General features: G+C 48.1%; 1 protein-coding gene across 50 annotated transcripts in view; it reads left to right on the forward strand.

The window, feature by feature from the left end:
- Positions 1-24,155, forward strand: part of LOC144480519 (CUGBP Elav-like family member 4) — a 786,252-nt gene that overhangs the window by 85,970 nt on the left and 676,127 nt on the right. The gene's annotated exons all lie outside the window — the stretch shown is intronic.

Below are 24,155 nucleotides of genomic sequence, written 5' to 3' on the forward strand. Positions count from 1 at the left end.
GGAAGCAATTCAGCCCGTCAAGCCTGCACTGACCACAATCCCACCCAAACCCTATCCCCGTAACCTCCACATATTCACCCTGCTCATCCCCCTGACACTAAAGGGCAATTTAGCATGACCAATCCACCTAACCTGCACATCTTTGCATAAACGAAAATTACTGTGAATGCTGGAATCTGAAACCAAAAGACCAAACCAGCCACCCATCCATTGACTCCGTCGACACTTCCGGCTGCCTCGGAAAAGTAGCCAGTATAATTAAGGACCCCATGCAGCCCGGACATTCTCTCTTCCACCTTCTTCCGTCGGGAAAAAGATACAAAGGTCTGAGGTCACGTACCAACCGACTCAAGAACAGCTTCTTCCCTGCTGCCATCAGACTTTTGAATGGACCTACCTCGCATTAAGTTGATCTTTCTCTGCACCCTAGCTATGACTGTAACACGACATTCTGCACCCTCTCCTTTCCTTCTCTATGAATGGTATGCTTTGTCTGTATAGCGCGCAAAAAACAATACTTTTCACTGTATACATGTGACAATAATAAATCAAATCAAATCAAAATGCTGGAAAATCTCAGCAGGTCTGGCAGCATCTGCAAGGAGAGAAAAGAGCTGACGTTTTGAGTCCAGATGAGTCTTTGTCAAAGCACAGAGCTTTGACAAAGAATAGAGCCAACGTTTCCAGTCTGGATGGCCCTTCACCAGAGCTAAGAGCCAGGTTTGAATTGTGTTAGCACAGTGACATTTACATTTCAACAGCGAGCGCACTCCACAACCTCTGAGTACTTTGTTCTCCATCCAGCCTTTGCTAAGATCGGGAGAGACATTGTGAAAACACAAAGTCTATTTTCTTTTCCCTTTTAGTCCATTCATCCCGATCTCTCAATGCACACAGCACGGAAAAGTGCACTGCTTGACGGCTGTATGAGCAGCTGTTCCAGTAAGCACCTGGAAACTCTCCTCACTCTGACGCAGGATTGTGAGAGAGAGAGAGGGAGAGACAGACAGACAGACAACGCCCGCACGCGATAAGATTAAAGCCACAGATTGAAACAAGAGTGTTGATGATTTGTGAAACAAAAGGGGAAAAAAAAGTTCCACGCAAGAGTGGAAAATTAGGAACCTTTATTGTGCAGCGCAACTTGTGAACGAATAACTTGTACATTTGTGTGGTGTATGTGCATGTGCAAGTGTGTGGATCTATGTGTGTGTGTGTGAGAATCTATACATGTTGTGTGAGAATCTATACATGTTGTGTGAGAATCTATACATGTTGTGTGAGAATCTATATGTGTGCGTGTGAGAATCTGTGTGTGTGATAAATCTATATGTGTGTGTGCGAATCTATATGTGTGTGTGTGAGAGAATCTGTGTGTGTGAGAATCTATATGTGTGTGTGAGAGAATCTGTGTGTGTGAGAATCTATATGTGTGTGTGAGAATCTGTGTGTGTGAGAATCTATATGTGTGTGTGAGAGAATCTATGTTTGTGTGTGAGAATCTGTGTGTGTGAGAATCTGTATGTGTGTGTAAGAATCTGTGTGTGTGAGAATCTATATGTGTGTGAGAGAATCTGTGTGTGTGAGAATCTATATGTGTGTGTGAGAATCTGTGTGTGTGAGAATCTATATGTGTGTGTGAGAATCTGTGTGTGTGAGAATCTATATGTGTGTGTGAGAGAATCTATGTTTGTGTGTGAGAATCTGTGTGTGTGAGAATCTGTATGTGTGTGTAAGAATCTGTGTGTGTGAGAATCTATATGTGTGTGAGAGAATCTGTGTGTGTGAGAATCTATATGTGTGTGAGAGAATCTGTGTGTGTGAGAATCTATATGTGTGTGAGAGAATCTGTGTGTGTGAGAATCTATGTGTGTGTGTGAGAATCTGTGTGTGTGAGAATCTATATGTGTGTGAGAGAATGTGTGTGTGTGAGAATCTATATGTGTGTGAGAGAATCTGTGTGTGTGAGAATCTATATGTGTGTGAGAGAATGTGTGTGTGTGAGAATCTATATGTGTGTGAGAGAATGTGTGTGTGAGAATCTATATGTGTGTGAGAGAATCTGTGTGTGTGAGAATCTATATGTGTGTGTGAGAATGTGTGTGTGTGAGAATCTATATGTGTGTGTGTGTGAGAATCTATGTTTGTGTGTGAGAATCTGTGTGTGTGAGAATCTGTATGTGTGTGTAAGAATCTGTGTGTGTGAGAATCTATATGTGTGTGAGAGAATCTGTGTGTGTGAGAATCTATATGTGTGTGAGAGAATGTGTGTGTGTGAGAATCTATATGTGTGTGAGAGAATCTGTGTGTGTGAGAATCTATATGTGTGTGAGAGAATGTGTGTGTGTGAGAATCTATATGTGTGTGAGAGAATCTGTGTGTGTGAGAATCTATATGTGTGTGAGAGAATGTGTGTGTGTGAGAATCTATATGTGTGTGTGAGAATCTGTGTGTGTGAGAATCTATATGTGTGTGAGAGAATCTGTGTGTGTGAGAATCTATATGTGTGTGAGAGAATCTGTGTGTGTGAGAATCTATATGTGTGTGAGAGAATGTGTGTGTGAGAATCTATATGTGTGTGAGAGAATCTGTGTGTGTGAGAATCTATATGTGTGTGTGAGAATCTGTGTGTGTGTGAATCTATATGTGTGTGTGAGAGAATCTATGTTTGTGTGTGAGAATCTGTGTGTGTGAGAATCTGTATGTGTGTGTAAGAATCTGTGTGTGTGAGAATCTATATGTGTGTGAGAGAATCTGTGTGTGTGAGAATCTATATGGGTGTGTGAGAGAATGTGTGTGTGAGAATCTATATGTGTGTGAGAGAATATGTGTGTGTGAGAATCTATATGGGTGTGTGAGAGAATGTGTGTGTGAGAATCTATAAGTGTGTGAGAGAATCTGTGTGTGTGAGAATCTATATGGGTGTGTGAGAGAATGTGTGTGTGAGAATCTATGTGTGTGTGAGAGAATCTGTGTGTGTGAGAATCTATATGGGTGTGTGAGAGAATGTGTGTGTGAGAATCTATAAGTGTGTGAGAGAATATGTGTGTGTGAGAATCTCTATGTGTGTGTGCATGTACAAGTGTGTGAATCTATATGTGTGTGTGAGAGAATCTATACGTGTGTGTGAGAATCTGTGGCCAGAATTTTATCGTCCCGCCTGCCACGGGAATCGGAGCGGGCGAGGGGGCGGACCATGGAAAGGTCCATTGACCTCGGGCGGGATTTTACGGTTTCGGGACGAGTGAGGCCACAAAATCCCACCTTATATGTGCAGGTCTGAGAATATGTGCAGGTCTGAGAATATGTGCAGGTCTGAGAATATGTGCGCGTGTGAGAATCTATATGTGCGTGTGTGAGAATCTATATGTGCACGTGTGAGAATCTATATGTGCGCGTGTGAGAATCTATATGTGCGCGTGTGAGAATCTATATGTGCGCATGTGAGAATCTATATGTGCGTGTGTGAGGTGTGGGGTGGGGTGGGTCAGGGGGAGGGTAGTTGGGTGCAGACTCCAATCAGGGACGGGGTAGGGAGGGCTGGGGAGCCTCTGAAACCTCCATGTCGGGCTGGGTGAAGGTTTATTGCTGTTCTGATTGGGGCACCCTCTAAAGGTGGTGCCTCGATCTTGAGCAGCAGGGGGTTTGCCAGTGTGTTCAGGCCCGTGCCCCCTGTATGACGGAGTGAAACACGCCCCCCTGATCCTTGTTGGCAGTGTTACAAGCTCTGGAGAGAAAGATGAAGTGTTTCGGAAACACGCTGGTTTTCTCACCGGAAACAAAACATCACCATTTTTTGGCGTGTGTGTGTGTATCTATACATGTGAGTGTGTGCATTTATACATGTGTGTGAATCTTTACACATTTGTGTGTGAATCTATACACGTACGTGTGTGTGAATCTATAGGTGGGGTGTAAATCTATATGTGTGTTTATCCATACACATGTATGAATCTTTCCACGTGTGTGTGTGTGAGAATCTATACACGCATGTGTGTGAGTGCGAGTGTGTGTGTGTGAGTGTATGCGTGTGTGAGTGTGTGTGAGTGTGTGTGTGTGAGTGAGTGTGAGTGAGTGTGTGTGAGTGTGTGTGAGTGTGCATGTGAGTGTGTGTGTGTGTGCGTGAGTGTGCGTGTGAGTGTGTGTGAGTGTGTGTGAATGCGTGTGCGTGTGCATGTGTGTATGCGAATCTTTTGGAGGCTTCTGTCCGCAGTTCTCCCAGTGGAGTGATACCCTTTGACAAGTACGACTGGGAATAGTTTGCTAATTCGCTTTGTGACAGATGCTCTTAAATGTTGCTCAGGAAACATGTTTGGTAAAAAAAGGCACTTTAATTATAGAGTTAGCTGCTGGTTACTTTGTACCTGGCTCCCAGATTTCCACTTTCTTTTCCCTAAATAGTACAAGAAGCCATGTGTTCCCTTCTCTGGAAAATAAGCTCTGCTGGCAGTATTATTCATAGAATCCCTACAGTGCAGAAGGAGGCCATTTGGCCCATTGGGTCTGGACCGACTCTCCGAAAGAGCATCTCACCCAGACCATCCACTCTGCCCTATCCCCATAACCCCATGCATTTACCATGGCCAATCCACCTAACCTGCACGTCTTTGGACACTAAGAGGCAATTTAGCAGGGCCAATCCACCTAACCTGCATGTCTTTGGACACTAAGAGGCAATTTAGTATGGCCAATCCATCTAACCTGCACGTCTTTGGACACTAAGAGGCAATTTAGCATGACCAATCCACATAACCTGCACATCTTTGGACACTAAGGGGCACTTTAGCATGGCCAATCCATCTAACCTGCACATCTTTGGACACTAAGGGCCAATTTGGTATGGCCAATCCACCTAACCTACACATCATTGGACTCAAAGAATTAATTTTGCATGGCTAATCCACCTGGCCTACACATCTTTGGGCATTAAGGGGCAATTTAGCATGGCCAATCCACCTAACCTGCACATCTTTGAACACTAAAGGGCAATTTAGCATGGCCAATCCACCTAACCTACACATCTTTGAACTATGGGAGGAAACTGGAGCACCCGGAGGAAACCCACGCAGACACAGGTAGAATGTGCAAACTCTACACAAACGGTCACCCAAGGCCGGGATCGAACCCGGATCCCTAGCGCTGCGAGGCAGCAGTGCTAACCACCATGCTACTGTGTTCAGGAATAACATGCAAAATTGCGATCGATCATCTCCCAAAAGGGCGCATGATCTCATCAAAGCCTCCATTGCAAGAGCAAATAACTGTAAGGTTCAACCTTCTCTTCTTTTTGCCAATTCTACATCTCTGGGGGGGTGGGTGGACGGAACAAAAAAACATCATGACAGTTCTTCGCTGCAACGCCCCTTTGAGGCTAATGTAAGGAGTGTGCAAATGTTTCATGTCTCCATGATTATGTCATGCCCTTAACCCTTTGCAAGTACAACTCCTGCTGTGCCCTCCAGATGGGAGTTTGTTCTGCATCCATCCTTTGACACTCTGGCAATGAAAATCCACTATGACTTCAGACCCCGTATCATATGACCTCTCGCTATGGCAACAGCAGCATTCCATTGCAACAGCGAGAGGATTTGCTTCGGAAATCTTTATCAGGCGCTCGGTTGGAGGTGCCTCTCTGTGACTCCAAGGCAGTCTTGTCGCTTGACAAGCCATCTGGACCCTGCGATTGATAGTAATTAGACAATGTGTCCAACACACGTCATGCCTGCCTCTGGGCTGCAATAAGTGGCAGTGGTTGCAACGAACTTTGTCGCCTTTGCAACTGGCGATAATTGGAAAAATGTGCGATCCCCAATATCAGCCCAGGGTCAGAATCACAGCAGGGCAAGGCGCGCTGGGGAAGAGTGCAGAACCAAACCTGGCCTGGTTTCCTTTCCTGAATAGTAGGCCTTTAGGCTGTCTCATTTCTCCCCTATACATAATAGGTAAGAATTCCTGAACAAGAGGTCACAGGTATAGGTTGAGAGGCGGTAGATTTAAACCTGAGATGAGGAGGAACTACTTCTTGCAGAGGGTGGTGAACTTCATAGAATCCCTACAGCGCAGAAGGAGGCCATTTGGTCCATCGTGTCTACACCGATCACAATTCCACCCAGGCCCTATCACCATTACCCCATGTATTTACCCCAGCCAATCCCCCCTGACACTCGGGTCAATTTAGCATGGCCAATCCACCTAACCCGCACATCTTTGGAGTGTGGGAGGAAACCGGAGCACCCGGAGGAAACCCACACAGACACGGGGAAAACGTGCAGACTCCACACAGACAGTGACTCGAGGCCAGATTTGAACCCGGGTCCCTGGCGCTGTGAGGCAGCAGTGCTAACCACTGTGACACCGTGCCGCCTCCTCTCCCCACTCGAAACCTCAGACGATCCTTTAAAACAGAGATGAGGAGGAATTTCTTCAGCCAGAGAGTGGTGAATCTGTGGAACTCTTTGCTGCAGAAGGCTGTGGAGGCCAGGTGATTGAGTGTCTTTAAGACAGAGATAGGTAGGTTCTTGATTAATAAGGGGATCAGGGGTTATGGGGAAAAGGCAGGAGAATGGGGGTGAGAAAAATATCAGCCATGATTGAATGGCGGAGCAGACTCGATGGGCCAAGTGGCCTAATTCTGCTCCTATGTCTTATGGTCTTATGGTCTTTTCTCTCCTTACAGATGCTGCCAGACCTGCTGAGATTTTCCAGCATTTTCTCTTGGTTGCCTTCATCGCGTTTGCGCGGTCTACAAAAGGTTTACCTAGATGTGGACCTGTCGAGGGGGGTGCCCCTGGGGCTGTAATGGTGATTATAGCCCCCAGGAGAGAGAGACATGGCCAGGCAGTGGCCTGGCGATGCCCCTTAGCACAAATTGCCACTGCCAAGTTGGCACCATGCCACCCTGTCAGTGCCAATCCACATCAAACTGTGAGAGGGGCAGACCCCAGTGGGAGCCACATGGTGGGGAGGGCGATTCATTTATATCTGGTGGTGGGCGAGAGTGAACAGGGCAGCAGGGGATGCCAGCGATGGCAATTTGAGGGGGTTTGGGGGGAGGAGGGGGGGGTGTGCAAGGAGACGGGGAGATGGGTGCTGTCTCCGGTGTGGGGAGAGGAGGTTAAGGGGTCTGATAATTGAGGTGGGTGGGGGGTGGTAGAAAGTGGTGGCGGGGAAGGGCCCAGTGATCGGTGGGGGTGGGGGGTGTTGGCGGAATGAAGGCAGGCTCTAACCGGGTGAGAGGAGGGAGGTGGATGGGTGGGACCTCCATGCTGTACTGGGTGGGGGAAGGACGGGTTGTTGCTGTTCTGATCTTTAAAGATGGCGCCCTGATCTCAGTGGGTGGGCGGAGCTTTGCCCACCACCCTGCATGACAGCATCAAACACCCCACCTCCTTGATTTTTTTTTGGCAGTGTGTGGTAAGATCTGGAGAGAAAACTAACCTGGAGAGAAACACACCGGTTGTGCATGGGCTGGAACTCCTGTGCTGGTGGGCCTGCGCATGATGGTGTCCAATGGGGTGACTTCAAGTGACCCCTGAAGAATAAGAATTTGTACCTCTCGAGTTGTATTTTTGTCTTATTCCTTTCTGGGATTTGGGCATCACGGGCAATTGTTGCCCACTGCTAATTGCCCCTCAAAAAGATGATGCCAGGGCTCCTCCTCAATTGCAACTGCAAATTTGCAGATGACACAAAGAGGGTGTGAGCTGTGAGGAGGATACAGAGATGCCTCAGTGTGATCTGGACAGGCTGAGTGAGCAGGCAAATGCATGGCAGATTCAGTACAATGTGGACAAACGTGAGGTTATCCACTTTGGTAGCAATAAGAGGAAGGCAGATTATTATCCGAATGGGTGTAATTTGAGGGAGGTGGATACTCAGTGAGACCTTGGTGTCCTCGTGCATCAGTCGCTGAAAATAAGTGCGCAGGTACAGCAGGCAGTAAAGAAGGCAAATGGTATGTTGGCCTTCATTGTGAGAGGATTTGAGTGTAGGAATCGGGATGTTTGGCTGCAATTATACAGGGCTTTGGTGGGACCACACCTGGAGTATTGTGTGCAGTTTTCTCTCCTTATCCGAGGCTGGATGTCCTTGCTATAGAGGGAGTGCAGCAAAGGTTTACCAGACTGATTCCTGTGATGACGGGAGTGACGTATGAGGAGAGATTGAGTCAGTTAGGATTATATTCGCTGGAGTTCAGAAGAATGGGTGAGGTGGGGGGGGGGGGGGGGGGGGGTGGATGGAATCTCATAAAAACCTACAAAATTTCAACAGGACTAGACAGGGTAGATGCAGGAAGGAAGTTTCTGATGGAGCAGGAGTCCAGAACTAGGGGTCATAGTCTAAAGATATAGGGTAAACCATTTAGAACAGATACGAGGAGAATTTTCTTCATCCAGAGAGTGGTGAACCTGTGGAATTCTCAACCACAGAAAGCAGTTGAGGCAAAACATTCTATGTTTTTAAGAAGGAGTTAGATATAGCTCTGGGGGCGAAGGGGATCAAAGAGTAGGGGGGGAAAGGTGGGAACAGGCTATTGAGTTGGATGATCAGCCATGATCAATCATAATGAATGGTGGAGCAGGCTTGAAGGGCCGAATGGCCTACTCCTGCTTCTAGTTTCTTTGTTTATTTGTTTCTCTGCCCGACTCACTAGGACAGTTTGGAGGGCAGTGAAGACATTGCTATGGATCTGGAGTCACATATAGAGTAAACCTGACAGGAGATTCTCTTCCCTAAAGGCCTGATGCAAGAAAGACATCCCTGATGGTGGGGGAGTCCAGAACCAAGGGTCATAGTCTAAGGATACAGGGTAAACCATTTGTCAACCAGACGGATCTTTCTGTCGATCCGCCATTTCATGGTCACCATTACTGAGACTAGCTTTTTAATTCCAGATTTATTTAACGGACAGCAGTTTGTATGCTCCAATCTCTTTCCTGGGATCTGCAATTGTGTCTTTATGTTGTTAGTCTACAAGAGCAGGTCAGATGTTAGGAATATTGCGGTGAGTAACTCACCTCCTGACTCCCCAAAGCCTGTCCACCATCTACAAGGCCCAAGTCAGGAGTGTGATGGAATATTCCCCACTTGCCCTGGATGGTACAGCTCCAACAACACTCAAGAAGCTTGACACCATCCAGGACAAAGCAGCCCCGCTTGATTGGCACCACATCTACAAACATCCACTCCCTCCACCACCGACGCTCTGTAGCAGCAGTGTGTACTATCTACAAGATGCACTGCAGCAATTCACCAAAGATCCTGAGACAGCACCTTCCAAACCCATGACCACTTCCATCTAGAAGGACAAGGGCAGCAAATACATGGGAACCTGCAAGTTCCCACCAAGCCACTCACCATCCTGACTTGGAAATATATCGGCCGTTCCTTCACAGTCGCTGGGTCAAAATCCCAGACTTCCCTCCCTAACGGCATTGTGGGTCAACCCACAGCACGTGGACTGCAGCGATTCAAGAAGGGAGCTCACCACCACCTTCTCAAGGGCAACTAGGGATGGGCAATAAATGCTGCCTAGCCAGCAACGCCCATGTCCCGCGAATGAATTTAAAAAAACCTCTGAATAACTAATCCAGGCACATAACAACTATTCCACCATAGCACCCTAAAGAGGGATGTGTCAGTTGAAATGTATCATGGGGCGGCACGGTAGCGCAGTGGTTAGCACTGCTGCCTCACAGCGCCAGGAACCTGGGTTCGATTCCGGCCTCGGGTCACTGTCTGTGCGGAGTTTGCACGTTCTCCCCGTGTCTGCGTGGGTTTCCTCCGGGTGCTCCGGTTTCCTCCCACACTCCAAAGATGTGTGGGTTAGGTTGATTGGCCATGCTAAATTGACCCTTAGTGTCAGGGGGATGTGTGGGGTTACAGGAATTGGGCCTGGGTGGGATTGTCGTTGGTGCAGACTCGATGGACCAAATGGCCCCCTCTTGTACAGGAGGGATTCTATGCTTCCATAAACGTCAGAGGAACAGGCTCAATGGCATTGACTCAGTACCTGTCTCTGTCTGCATTTCCTTAATATTCCTTCTCTGCAACAGTTTTTGTGAAGAGTTGGGGATTGCAGATTCCTTTCTCTCCCTGCCCCTGCCCCCCTCATATAAACACAGTGGCTACAAGGGCAGGTCAGAGGCTGGGAATCCTGCGGCGAGTAACTCACCTCCTCAAGAACCTCCTCAAAAAGACTATAGTCATCAAATCAATCGAACCTCTAAGCCCCAATTTCTAATACAATGGACATCCAAGTTTCAGTCTGAATAAGGAGCAGAAAGTTGAGAACGGTGCTATTAATATTTTATTCCAAGATGAAAATGTAACTATTTATAAAAAATCACACTTCTAACCTCTGTTCAGGGTTCTTGCCTTTGTTTTGCTAATTAATCTCTTGACTACCTCCCACTTGCTAGACCTCTACGGAGTTAGGGAACGTAGGTGGGAACTTTGAAAATACTCCATTAAAATGTGGAAAAATAATCTCCGAACGCAGCCAGTAAACATTTAGTAATACATTTATTGCTGCCATCTGACTTTTGAATATGCAAGATTAGTTATAGTTAAGAAAGTCCTCCAACACCTCTACTTTCTCAGGAGGCAAAGGAAATTCGACACATTCGCTACGATTCTCACCAATTTTTACAGATGTGCCATAGAAAACATCCTTGCCAGATGTATCATAGTTTGGTATGGCTCCCATCACAAGTATGCTTACATTAACGCTGCAATGAAGTTACTGTGAAAATCCTCCAGTTGCCGCACTCCGGCCCCTGTTCAGGTGCATAAGAACATAAGAACATAAAAAATAGGAGCAGGAGTAGGCCATCTCGCCCCTCGAGTCTGCCCCGCCATTCAATAAGATCATGGTTGATCTGAAGTGGATCAGTTCCACTTACCCGCCTGATCCCTATAACCCCTAATTCCCTTACCGATCAGGAATCCATCTATCCGTGATTTAAACATATTCAACGAGGTAGCCTCCACCATTTCAGTGGGCAGAGAATTCCAGAGATTCACCACCCTCTGAGAGAAGAAGTTCCTCCTCAACTCTGTCCTAAACTGACCCCCCTTTATTTTGAGGCTGTGCCCTCTCGTTCTAATTTCCTTTCTAAGTGGAAAGAATCTCTCCACCTCTACCCTATCCAGCCCCTTCATTATCTTATAGGTCTCTATAAGATCCCCCCTCAGCCTTCTTATAGGTCTCTATAAGATCCCCCCTCAGCCTTCTAAGGGGCTATTTAGCATGGCCAATGCACCTAACCAGCACGTCTTTTGGACTGTGGGAGGAAATCGGAGCACCCGGAGGAAACCCACGCAGACACAGAGAAAACGTGCAGACCTCGCATAGACAGTGACCCAAGCTGGGAATCGAACCCGGGTCCTTGATGCTGTGAGGCAGCAGTGCTAATAACTGTGCCACCGTGCTGTGCTAAGGGTTGTGAACAAAGCCCAGTCCATCGATTCTGCCCACACTTTCTGCTGCCTCGGGAAAGCAGCCAGCATGATCAAGGACCTCACGCACCCCGGACATTCTCTCTTCCACCTTCTTCTGTCAGGAAAAAGATACAAAAGTCTGAGATCACGTACCAACCGACTCAAGAACAGCTTCTTCCCTACTGCCATAGACTTCTGAATGGACCTACCTTATATTAAGTTGATCTTTCATAGAATCCCTACAGTGCAGAAGGAGGCCATTCAGCCCATCGGGCCTGCACCAACCACAATCCCACCCGGGCCCTATCCCCACAACCCCACATATTTACCCGACTAGTCCCCCGACACTAAGTGGCAATTTAGCATGGCCAATCCTCCTAGCCCGCACATCTTTGGACTGAGGAAACCGGAGCACCCGGAGGAAACCCACGCAGACACGAGGAGAATGTGCAAACTCCACACAGACAGTGGCCGAAGCCGGGAATTGAACCCGGGTCCTTGGTGTTGTGAGGCAGCAGCGCTAACCACTTTGCCACCGTCCCGCTCGTTTCTCTACACCCTAGCTATGACTGTAACACTACATTCTGCACCCGGTTTGGAGGGTAGGTCTCATGAAGAAAGGTTGAGGGAGCTAGGGCTTTTCTCTTTAGAGCGGAGGAGGATGAGAGGCGACTTAATAGAGGTTTATAAGATGATGAGGGGGATTGATAGAGTGGACGTTCAGAGACTATTTCCTCGGGTGGATGTAGCTATTACTAGGGGGCATAACTATAAGGTTCACGGTGGGAGATACTGGAAGGATGTCCGAGGAAGGTTCTTTACTCAGAGAGTGGTTGGGGTGTGGAATAGACTGCCTGCTGTGATAGTGGAGTCGGACACTTTAGGAACTTTCAAGCGGTTATTGGATAGGCACATGGGGCACACCAGAATGATAGGGAGTGGAATAACTTGATCTTGGTTTCGGACAAAGCTCGGCACAACATCGAGGGCCGAAGGGCCTTGTACTGTGCTGTACTGTTCTCTGTTCTATGTTCTCCTTTCCTTCTCCTCTATGTGTTCTATGAACGTTATGCTTTGTCTGTAAAGCGCGCAAGAAACAATACTTTTCTCTGTGTCCCAATACATGTGACAATAATAAATCAGATCAAATCAAGCAACCATCTTATATAGCACTGCAGAAGAGGGACCTGTGTCCATGTGTCATCCAGAATGTTTTTTGCAATAGTTTTATTGATGTTGACCACTTAGCCGCACCAATTATCCAATCCGCACCAATTCGTAAGTGGCTGTGTGGGTAGCACTCTTGTCTGAGCCAGAAGGTCATGGGTTCAAGCTCCCACTCCAGAGAACCGAGCACATAATTAATCCAGACTGCTACAGGCTTGAGTGTTGTCTGTCATGTCCATCAGAGCGGCACGGTGGCAGTGGTTAGCACTGCTGCCTCACAGCACCAGGGAGCCAAGTTCAATTCCGACCTTGGGGTGTGTCTATGCAGAGTCTGCACCTTCTCCCCGTGTCTGCGTGGGTTTCCTCCGGGTGCTCCAGTTTCCTCCCACAGTCCAAAGGTGTGCGGGTTAGGTGGATTGGCCACTTAGCGTCAGGGGGACTAGTAGGGTAAATATGGAGGTTGTGGGGATGGGGCCTGGGTGGGATTGTGGTCGGTGCAGACTCGATGGGCCGAATGGCCTCCTTCTACTGTAGGGATTCAATGATTCTATATTGCACTGTTGGAGGTGCTGTCTTTTGGGTGAGACATTGAAGGATGTGCGGGTTTGCTGCCAATGCGACGTTGCATTGGGCTGATGCAAGCACAGGCTAACGGCCGCCATCTTTACAGCGGACAAAGTGCAGCAGGGCGCAAGTGTCGCCGCCATCTTTATAGGGGACAATGTGCAGCAAGGAGCATGCATGGCCATCGCTGTTCCTGGCAGCAGGAGGAGAGAATCTTGTGAAATTCCATCCTGCACTGACTGTGACGGATTTTGGAAAGCCCTTTCGCTGGGAGTTTGAAGGATTTGCGACAGGCAATCTAAAATCTTTTCCTGGTGGGATGCTTTACTGCAGCCATGTTGGTCAGTTTTTCTAAACTCTCCCTCACGATGTAATGTAGGCCTTGGTGTTACTGAGACACTGCCCTCTCCCCCATCAGCTTCCCGTAGCCACACCGCACATGGAGATAGAATCATACAACCCCTACAGTGCAGAAGAAGAGGCCATTCGGCCCATCAAGTCTGCACTGACTCTCTGACAGAGTATCTTATCCAGGCCTCCTCCCCCACCCTATCTCCATAACCCCACACATTTGCCATGACTGATCCATCTAATCTACACATCTTTGGGCACTAAGGGGCAATTTGCCATGGCCAAACCAGCTAACCCGCACATTGTTGGACATTATGGAGCAACTTAGCATGGCCAATCCCCCTAACCCACACATCTTTGGACTGTGGGAGGAAGTCAGAGCACACAGAGGAAGCCCACGGATAGGGGGAGAATGTGCAAACTCCACACAGATAGTGCCCCAAGCCAGGAATTGAATCCGGATCCCTGGTGCTGTGAGGCAACAGTGCTAACCACTGTGCCACTGTGCCAACCAATGTGAGATAATGTAAGTGGATTATAGATTTCTGAGTGTTAGACTATATTGCCTCTCCTTCTTCTCCCCACTCTGAGCTCCAGGTTGCAGCGACACCTTTGGATTTTTGTACACGCACGGACCAGTGCATGTGCGCAGATGGGTATCAGCGGCCATCTTGCATGGCCATGTTGTATTGGCAGGAGACACAGCGGGTTGTGAAACCTTGGCACTGTCTGCCATCTCAAATTGATGCAAAAGATCCCGTGGCGCTGTTTGGAAGAGCAGGAGTTCTCTTCTGGTCAAGTTACCGGATGGCCTAGTGGTATTATCGCTAGACTATTGATCCAGAAACTTAGCTAATGTCCTGGGGACCCGGGTTCGAATCCCGCCACGGCAGATGGTGGAATCTGAATTCAATAAAAAAAGAATCTGGAATTAAGAATCTACTGATGACCATGAAACTGTCATCGAATGTGAGGAAAAACTCACCTGGTTCACTAATGTCCTTGAAGAAAGGAAATCTGCCATCCTTACCTGGTCTGGCCTACATGTGTCCAGAGCCCCAGCAATGTGGTTGACTCTCAACTGCCCTCTGAAATAGCCTATCAAGTTACTCAGTTTCAAGGGCAACAAGGGATGGGCCGGCCAGCCAGCGACGCCCATGTCCCACGAATGAATGAACGAAAACTGATCAGATTGCTGTTTGTGGGATCTTGCTATGTCAAAACTGATTGCACTTCAAGGCTGGAATTTTACCGGCCGGCCCACCACAGGAATCGGAGTGGGCGAGGGGCAGAGCATGGGAAGATCCATTGGCTTCCGGCGGGATTTTATGGTTTCGGGACGAGCGAGGCCATAAAACCCCACCCCAAATGTGCACATTATGACCTACAAAGGACTTTTGGACATGAGGGAGGCACGGTAGCACAGTGGTTAGCACTGCTGCTTCACAGCTCCAGGCTCCCGGGTTCGATTCCCGGCTTGGGTCACTGTCTGTGTGGAGTTTGCACATTCTCCTCGTGTCTGCGTGGGTTTCCTCCGGGTGCTCCGGTTTCCTCCCACAGTCCAAAGATGTGCGGGTTAGGTTGATTGGCCATGCTAAAATTGCCCTTAGTGTCCTGAGATGCGTAGGTTAGAGGGATTATTGGGTAAATATGTGGGGATTTGGGGGTAGGGCCTGGGTGGGATTGTGGTCGGTGCAGACTCGATGGGCCGAGTGGCCTCTTTCTGTGCTGTAGGGTTTCTATGATTCTATGAGGGATGGAATTTTTCGACCACGCTCGTCCCAAGACCGGAAAAATCCTGCATGAGATCAATGAACATTTGCATGGCCCTGTCCCAGCCGCTACGATTCCCATGGAGGGCAAGATGGGAAAATTCCGCCCAAGGTTTGTGCAAGTTCCCTCTTCTGTGTCTTTTCTGAAATGACCAATCCTGCTTTTGGCCTCAGTGCTTTTCTGCACAGTGGTCCAACTGAGTCAACATGGGGCCGCACGGTGGCACAGTAGTTAGTACTGCTGCCTCACAGTGCCAGGGACCCGGGTTCGATTCCCAGCTTGGGTCACTGTCTGTGCAACGTTTCCACATTCTCCCTGTGTCTGCGTGGGTTTCCTCCGGGTGCTCCGGTTTCCTCCCACAGGCCAAAAAAAAAAGACGTGCTGGTTAGTTGGATTGGCCATGCTAAATTCTCCCTCAGTGTTACCCGAATAGGTGCTGGAGTGTTGGAAGTAACTTCATTTTAGTAAGCCTACTTGTGACACGAATAATAAATAAACAAACAGACGCTACTCTTCCTTGGCTCCTGGGGATTGCAGGAAAACTATCAACATTGGCTAAACAGGGAACATACAAAGACCTATCTGCTGGAACTCATGTTATGGTAACCTCTCCAAAATGTGCATTATCATTGCTTCAAAATCAGCCCACGATCCTTTCCGTATCTCTCTCTACTCACATTCCCACCAGTTAATTACAGGGAGAAATGTGGAGAAGAGTCACTGGTGTCTCTCTGTTGATTCCCTGGAAAACACTCCAATTAGCACATGTTGTCCTGGTTTTCATTCCCCCATTCCTAATTGGTGAACATCCTGGGGAATTTAATTGGATCCAATGCCAGTGTGGCACGCACCTTAATTAAAAAGACACTTTACTTTCCTTCCCGCGCCTCTGGGACTGCGTTTCGCCAGTTATTTTGAGGGCACTGTCATCTTCAGAGACTTTACCTAGTTTTGTAAACAGAGAAATGATATCATTGAAACCCATTGATCCCTCGAGCTTAAAAAAAAACCCGAAACCAACGTTGCGACGTTTGAGCCACAGGAGGTGGAACATTTGCTGCAGACACGTTTAGCCCCAGTGGCCTCGGCAGCGACTAGATGTGGTTGGGTTTTTTTCTCCCCTCAGAGGATTGTTTAAAAAAAGAACACACCTTTATTCCTTTTAGACGAACGGGGCTCCTTTGACAGCTCGGTTTCCTTTTTGTTGAATCCAGCCTGGAATTGAGATTGTGCGGAAGAGGTGAGAAAGTAAAGGTGTGTGGGTCAAGACCTGCTTAGGGGATTGGCCAAGATAAAGACAAAAAAAAAGAAACAGGGTTGAATGACAAAATAAGAAGGAGGCCATTCAGCTAATTGATTCTATACTAACAACAAGCCCATGACCCATGACAACATCCGACCCAGGCCCTATCTTCGTAACACCACGTATTTACCCTGCTAATCCCCCTGACATTAAGAGGGAGTCTGAGTGGAGTTTGCACATTCTCCCCATGTCTGTGTGGGTTTCCTCCGGGTGCTCCGGTTTCCTCTCACACTCCAAAGATGTGTGGGTTAGGTGGATTGGCTGTGCTACATTGCCCCTTAGGGGGACTAGCAGGGTAAATACAAAGAACAAAGAAAATTACAGCACAGGAACAGGCCCTTCGGCCCTCCAAGCCCGCACTGACAATGCTGCCCGTCTGAACTAAAACCCCCTACCCTTCCAGGGATCGTAACACTCTATTCCCATCCTATTCATGTATTTGTCAAGACGCCCCTTAAAAGTCACTACCGTATCCGCTTCCACTACTTCCCCCGGCAACGAGTTCCAGGCACCCACTCCTCTCTGTGGAAAAAATCTGCCTCGTACATCTCCTTTAAACCTTGCCCCTCGCACCTTAAACCTATGCCCCCTAGTAATTGACTCTTCCACCCTGGGAAAAAGCTTCTGACTATCCACTCTGTCCATGCCTCTCATAATCTTGTAGACATCTATCAGGTCGCCCCTCAACCTCCGTTGCTCCAGTGAGAACAAAACGTGGGGTTACGGGGATAGGGCCTGAGTGGGATTGTTGTCGGTGCAGACTCGATGGGGCAAATGGCCTCCTTCTGCACTGTAGGGATTCTGTGATTCTATGAATGTCCTGATCTCCCCTAGCCTTGATCCCTTTAGCCCCAAGAGCTATATCTAATCTCTTCTTGAAGTCACACAATGTTTTAGCCTCAACTACTTTCTGTGGTCGTGAATTCCAAAGAGTCACCACTCTCTGGGTGAAGAAATTTCTCCTCACCTCAGTCCTAAATCGAACCCGGGTCCCTGGCGCTGTGGGGCAGCAGTGCTAACCACTGTGCCACCGTGCCGTCCCACGATGTGAGACACTTAGCTTACTCGGTTGTGTTGCATGACAGTGCATTGTTTCGAATTGTTTGGAGCTCTCGCTGCCACATTGATCTCAAACTATGACCCCGAGTTCTGGATTCCCCTCACCATGGGGGGATATGGGTCACTGGATGACCCGTAGAAATGTAATGTGTTAAGATGTGCAGAAATGCATTAGCCTGAAGCAGTGGCTATGCTGCTCCGTGTATTATGTTGCTCGGGAGACGGGAAAAACTATCTGTAGACATGTCTTGTGCTGTTTTGTCACTTTTTAATGTGAGGAAAAGGCAATTGTGATGTGATAGTGTGTCGATTTCAGGCTGTATGTTATACTTCTGGCATTACATTAATCCAGAGCAAAAGATTATTCTGCATCATCCCTTCGTTTCTCTCGGTTAGTATGTTATGCTGCATGGCATCACCTTTATGCAAAACAACACCCCAGCTATGACTGTAACATCCTGCACTCTCACCTTTCCTTCTCTATGAACGGTATGCTTTGTCTGTATAATGCGCAAGAAGCAATACTTTTCACTGTATACTAATACACGTGACAATAATAAATCAGATCATATGCCTCACTTAATGTTGCACAATGATGCCAAATAAGATGTTATGTTGTTCAAAATTATAAAGTTTATTTATTAGTGTCACAAGTAGGCTTACATTAACACTGCAATGAAGTTACTGTGAAAATCCCCTAGTCGCCACACTCTGGTGCCTGTTTGGGTACACTGAGGGAGAATTTAGCACGGCCAATGCACCCTAACCAGCACGTCTTTCGGACTGTGGGAGGAAACCGGAGCACCTGGAGGAAACCCACGCGGACACGGGGAGAACATGCAGACTCCGCACAGACAGTGACCCAAGCCTGGAATCGAACCCGGGTCCCTGGCGCTGTGAGGCAGCAGGAATGGGTTAACAGACCTCCCAATTAAGTCCTAACTTGATGTCAATTATTCGGTGGAAGTCACTGATACATAAAGGGGCCACAGGTGGCAACTGGGTGTTGGTAGGGAATTGTATGTGGAGTTGGATCAAAGAAATAAAGGTAGTTTATGTAGAAGCAGAACTCGTGTCTCCTTTACTGAATGGCAACCGAGAGGCTCAAACAGTGCTAAGCACTGTTCCACCACGGGGGGGATAGAGTGTCTGACACCCTATCAATTTAGCTCACTCAGTCACGTTACATGACACTGCATTATTTAGAATTGGTTGTAGTCCACGCTGCCACATTGATTGAGAATAGACAGTTATGTTGGAGAACTATATGGAATTAAGATCCCCGGCCCAGGGTGGATCTCATCACCTTTCATTCTCAAATAAAAGCTCGATACTCCGGATGCTGGAGATCTGAAATACACAGTAAGAAGTCTCACAACACCAGGTTAAAGTCCAAAAGGTTTATTTGGTAGAACAAGCCACTAGCTTTCGGAGCGCTGCTCCGAAAGCTAGTGGCTTGTGCTACCAAATAAACCTGTTGGACTTTAACCTGGTGTTGTGAGACTTCTTACTGTGTTTACCCCAGTCCAACACCAGCATCTCCACATCATCTGAAATACAAGCAGGGAGCACCGGAAAAAACCCTATCAGGTTTGGCAGCATCTGTGGAGAGAGAAACCGTGTTCATCGGGGAGGCAATGGGGCCGAGTGGTATTATCGCCAGACTATTAACCTAGACACACAACTAATGTCCTGGGGACCCGGGTTCGAATCCCGCCACGGGCAGCTGGTGGAATTTGAATGCAATAGAGAAGAATCTGGAATTAAGAATCTACTGATGACCATGAAACCATTGTCGATTGTCGGAAAAACCCACCTGGTTCCCTTTAGGGAAGGAAATCTGCCATCCTTACTCTGTCTGGCCTACTCTCTGGGTAAACTCCAGAGCCACAGCAATGTGGTTGACTCTCAACTGCCTCCCAAGGGCAACTAGGGATGGGCAATAAATGCTGACCAGCCAGCGATGCCCATGTCCCTTGAATGAATAGAAAGAATGTTGTTGCCCTTTGGGCCAGTGGGATCTTACAGTCCCGCTAATGGCGCACCGCCCCTGCGGGTTTTCCAGTGGTGAGGGGGTGCATGTAATGGGAAACCCTGTTGACAATGCTGGGACCCCATGTACTTACCCTGCCAATCTCCCTGACACTAAGGGGCAATTAAGCACGGCCAATCAACCCAACCTGCACATCCTTGGAGTTCATAGGTTGTAAAGCACTTCGGGACTCCCTGAAGTAGTTAAAGGGTAAATTAATGCAAGTCCTCACTTTCTCTGGCTCTCCGAAACTTTGGAAGCTCCACAAAGCAGCAACAAGCCCTGAAAATGTCAGACAATTGGCGATGAATGCTGCAATTTGGCATCTCCAGTCTTTATCTTTGACCATCCTTCAAAGAGCCACTGGCAGCCACCTTGGGAGAGGTGTTGGAGACGTCTGTCACCTTACAGCAGTGAAGGACTGTCAGCAAGAGGCATGAACCACAGTGGCATCTTTCAATTGCAGTCACTGCCAACAGGCACCAGTTGGAATGGGAAGGTCAGGCACCAATGCTGTAACCCACTGCTGTGTGGTTCGCATGCTGCCTCATGGCGACAGGGACCCGGGTTCGATTCCCAGCTTGGGTCACTGCCTGTGTGGAGTTTGCACATTCTCCCCGTGTCTGCGTGGGTTTCCTCCGGGTGCTCCGGTTTCCCCCCACAGTCTGAAAGACGTGCTGGTTAGGGTGCATTGGCCGTGTTAAATTCTCCCTCAGTGTACCCAGAGTGTGGCGACTGGGGGATTTTCACAGCAACTTCATTGCGGTGTTAACGTAAGCCGACTTGTGACACTAATTAAAGAAATAAAATAAATAAAAATCTTTTAAAAACCTGTCAAAGGCGAGCGGAATGACCTCCTTTCCTGCTGCACCTTTCTACGATGCTACGATGATGCTTTTAGGAGCCAGGCTTCAGAGTACGAATGGACTCCAATGGTTCAAGGGCTTGGTTGGTGCTTCCCTGCTGCAGGATCAGAAAATCTGGCCCTAACAGACACCGGGCGTTAAGAGGTTTGACACGTCGTAACTAAGTGCCAGGTGCACGCCTGATTGTCAAACAACCCGGGACCTTCTTTCAGTGCTGACCTGGTGAGTTGAGTGCAATTGTGCATCTGGCAATCATTGGCCCTCTGATTGTTTCCCAGACAACAGCAGAGTAATTGGAGACTGCCGTTGTTCGGCAAGCTGTATTTATCATCCTCTGCGCAGTCAATTAAAGAGGCAAAGGCCCTTATGCTCTGGTTCTGTACACAGCTTCAGAAGGGACAATATCTCTTCTGTACTCTCCCGGCGTACATCTCGTAGAACGCGTCGGGACACAGCGTCAACTTCTGGCTGCTACTCAGACCCTGATTTTTACCTGCAAGGCCGCCCCGAAATCGGGGTGGGCGAAATTGGCAGAACAGTATTCCCCGTTGGCTTCGGGCATGAGCCCCCCGCGTGCGCGCGAGGTGGTAAAGTTAAGGCAAAGTTTATTTATTGGTCACAAGTAAGGCTTACGTTAACACTGCAGTGAAGTTACTGTGAAATTTCCCACACTCCGGCGCCTGTTCAGGTACACTGAGGGAGAATTTAGCACGGCCAATCCACCTAATCAGCACGTCTTTCGGACTGTGGGAGGAAACCCACGCAGACACGGGGGAAACATGCAGACTCCGCACAGACAGCGACCCAAGCCGGGAATCGAACCCGGGTCCCTGGCGCTGTGAGGCAGCAGTGCTAACCACCGTGCCGGCCACAAATCAGGGCCTCAATGTCCTCGGTCTCCGACTCCATGACAGTTCTTTGCCCTCCTCCCCTCCTGAAGAATCGCACAGCTCATCCAGCCTGCCCTGACACGCGAGAAACAGCTGGGGCGGAATTTTATGGCCTCCCTCATCCTGAAACCATAAAATCCTGTCCCAGATCAGCGGACATTTCCATTGCCCGTCCCTCGCCCACTTCGATTCCATGGTGGGCGGGGCGGTGACACTCCAGCCCTGATCTCCCACCTAATCCCATCCACCAGCACTTGTTCGATAGCCTTGTATATTGTGACGCACCAGGTACTTATTAAAGGATGTGAGTCATCCCACCTCCATCACCCTCCCAGGCAGCGGATTCCAGACCCTCACCACCCTCTGGGTGAAAAAGCTTTTCCTCCAATTCCCCCCTAAACCTACTGCCCCTCAGCATTGCTGCCTCACTACGCCAGGGACCCGGGTTCCATTCCCGGCTTGGGTCACTGTCTGTGTGGAGTTTGCACATTCTCCCCGTGTCTGTGTGGGTTTCCTCCAGGTGCTCCGGTTTCCTCCCACAGTCTGAAAGACGTGCTGGTTAGGTGCATTGGCCGTGTTAAATTCCCCCTCAGTGTACCCGAACAGGTGCCAGAGTGTGGCAACTAGGAGATTCTCACAGTAACTTCATTGCAGTGTTAATGTATGCCTACTGGTGACACTAATGAATAAACTTTAAACTTTGAACTTGTGCCCCCTCGTGAATTATAGCTGTGATTCATCATTTGAGGTTGACGGTTGTGCCTCAGATGTCAAAGGTTACCTCAAGGAGGCGACCTATTTTTTGATCTCCCAACATCGGAAACAGAGCAGTGCAGGGTTTAGGCTCAGACGTGTGACTTGAGAAGATTACTCAAATAGGGATGAGCGAGACTGCAGAGGGATTTACAGAGCTAAGGACTCAAAATCCTGAATCCAATCCTCTGGGACCATGCAACAGTATTCACAGCAACGTTGAATGAATATGAAGTTTATTTATTAGTCACAAGTAAGCTTACATTAACACTGCAATGAAGTTACTGTGAAATCCCCTAGTTGCCACACTCCGGCACCTGTTTGGGTACACTGAGGGAGAATTTAGCATGGCCAATGCACCATAACCAGCACGTCTTTCGGACTGTCACTGGGTCACTGTCCGTGTGGAATTTGCACATTCTCCCCATGTCTGTGTGGGTTTCCTCCGGGTGCTCCGGTTTCCTCCCACAGTCTGAACGACGTGCTGGTTAGGGTGCATTGACCCGAACAGGCGCCGGAGTGTGACGACTAGGGGAATTTCACAATAACTTCATTGCAGTGTTAATGTAAGCCTTACTTGTGACGAGTAAATACGACTAGGGGAATTTCACAGTAACTTCATTGCAGTGTTAATGTAAGCCTTACTTGTGACGAGTAAATACGACTAGGGGAATTTCACAGTCACTTCATTGCTGTGTTAATGTAAGCCTTACTTGTGACGAGTAAATACGACTAGGGGAATTTCACAGTCACTTCATTGCAGTGTTAATGTAAGCCTTACTTGTGACGAGTAAATAAATAAACTTCAAACTTTAATAAAACTGTGGGAGGAAACCAGAGCACCCAGAGGAAACCCACGTAGACACGGTGAGAACATGCAGTCTCTGCACAGACAGTGACCCAAGTCGGGAATCGATCGCTGTGAGGCAGTAGTGCTAACTGTTTCTTCAGAAGGAACTCTTCCAATGCGGACAATAAACGTATAACAAAACTTACTCCAACTTATAAATCAAAGAAAGAGTTTAATAAAGAAAATTCATTACTCCAAACTTGGGGCCTCGCTCTAGGCCACTCCAAGCTCCCCACAATTCCCAACAGGTTCTTATTTATGATGAGTCAGCTGACCATCACATCATCATTGGTTCCATGGTTTACTGGGTCAGCTGACCCTTACAGCTTGTTATCATTGGTCACATTACATCCAATGCAAGGTTGTCACTGGTTACATTCTAACACTACCCACTGTGCCACCGTGCCGCTCCGAGTCTCCTTCTGGTAATGCGGTGAGTAGAACCGTACGCAATATTCCAAATGTAGTCAGGCACTTAGAGTGTGGTACGCTGTGTTGGAAAAAACTGAACTGCAATTCATGTTGAAATGTCAAGTTCGAACTGTTATGCAATGTACTTCTACAAACGTTATGAATAAGGTATATTTTTTGGTAGGCTGAAAAAGGCTAGACTAGAATCTATTGCCCCGTATGATCAAAGAAGCTGCGAAACCACGACTGTCGATGTTTTTTCATGGGGAGGTTGACTGCTTCTCTCTGAGATGTAGTAAAGCTGAGTTAGCACTGAGAGAAGGCACAGTAAGTAGCTTCGCAACACCAGGTTAAAGCCCACCGGGTTTATTTGGTAGCATGAGCTTTCGGAGCGCTGCTCCTTCATCAGGTGAGTGCCTGGCGCTCACGACACACGACAGCGCAGAGTCGCCGAGCAGAAACTGATAGCCAAGTTCCACACACGTGAGGACGGCCTCAACCGGGATTTTGGGTTAATGTCACACTATCTGTAACCCCCACAACTTGCCTGGGCTTGCAAACTCTCACTAACTGTCCTGTCTGGAGACAATACACATCTCTTTAACCTGTGCTTAACGCTCTCTCCACGCACATTGTCTGTACCTTTAAGACTTGATTACCTGTAAAGACTCACATTCCAACCATTATTTTGTAA

This window comes from Mustelus asterias, chromosome 29, assembly GCF_964213995.1.
Source record: "Mustelus asterias chromosome 29, sMusAst1.hap1.1, whole genome shotgun sequence".
Classification (NCBI taxonomy): Eukaryota; Metazoa; Chordata; class Chondrichthyes; order Carcharhiniformes; family Triakidae; genus Mustelus; species Mustelus asterias.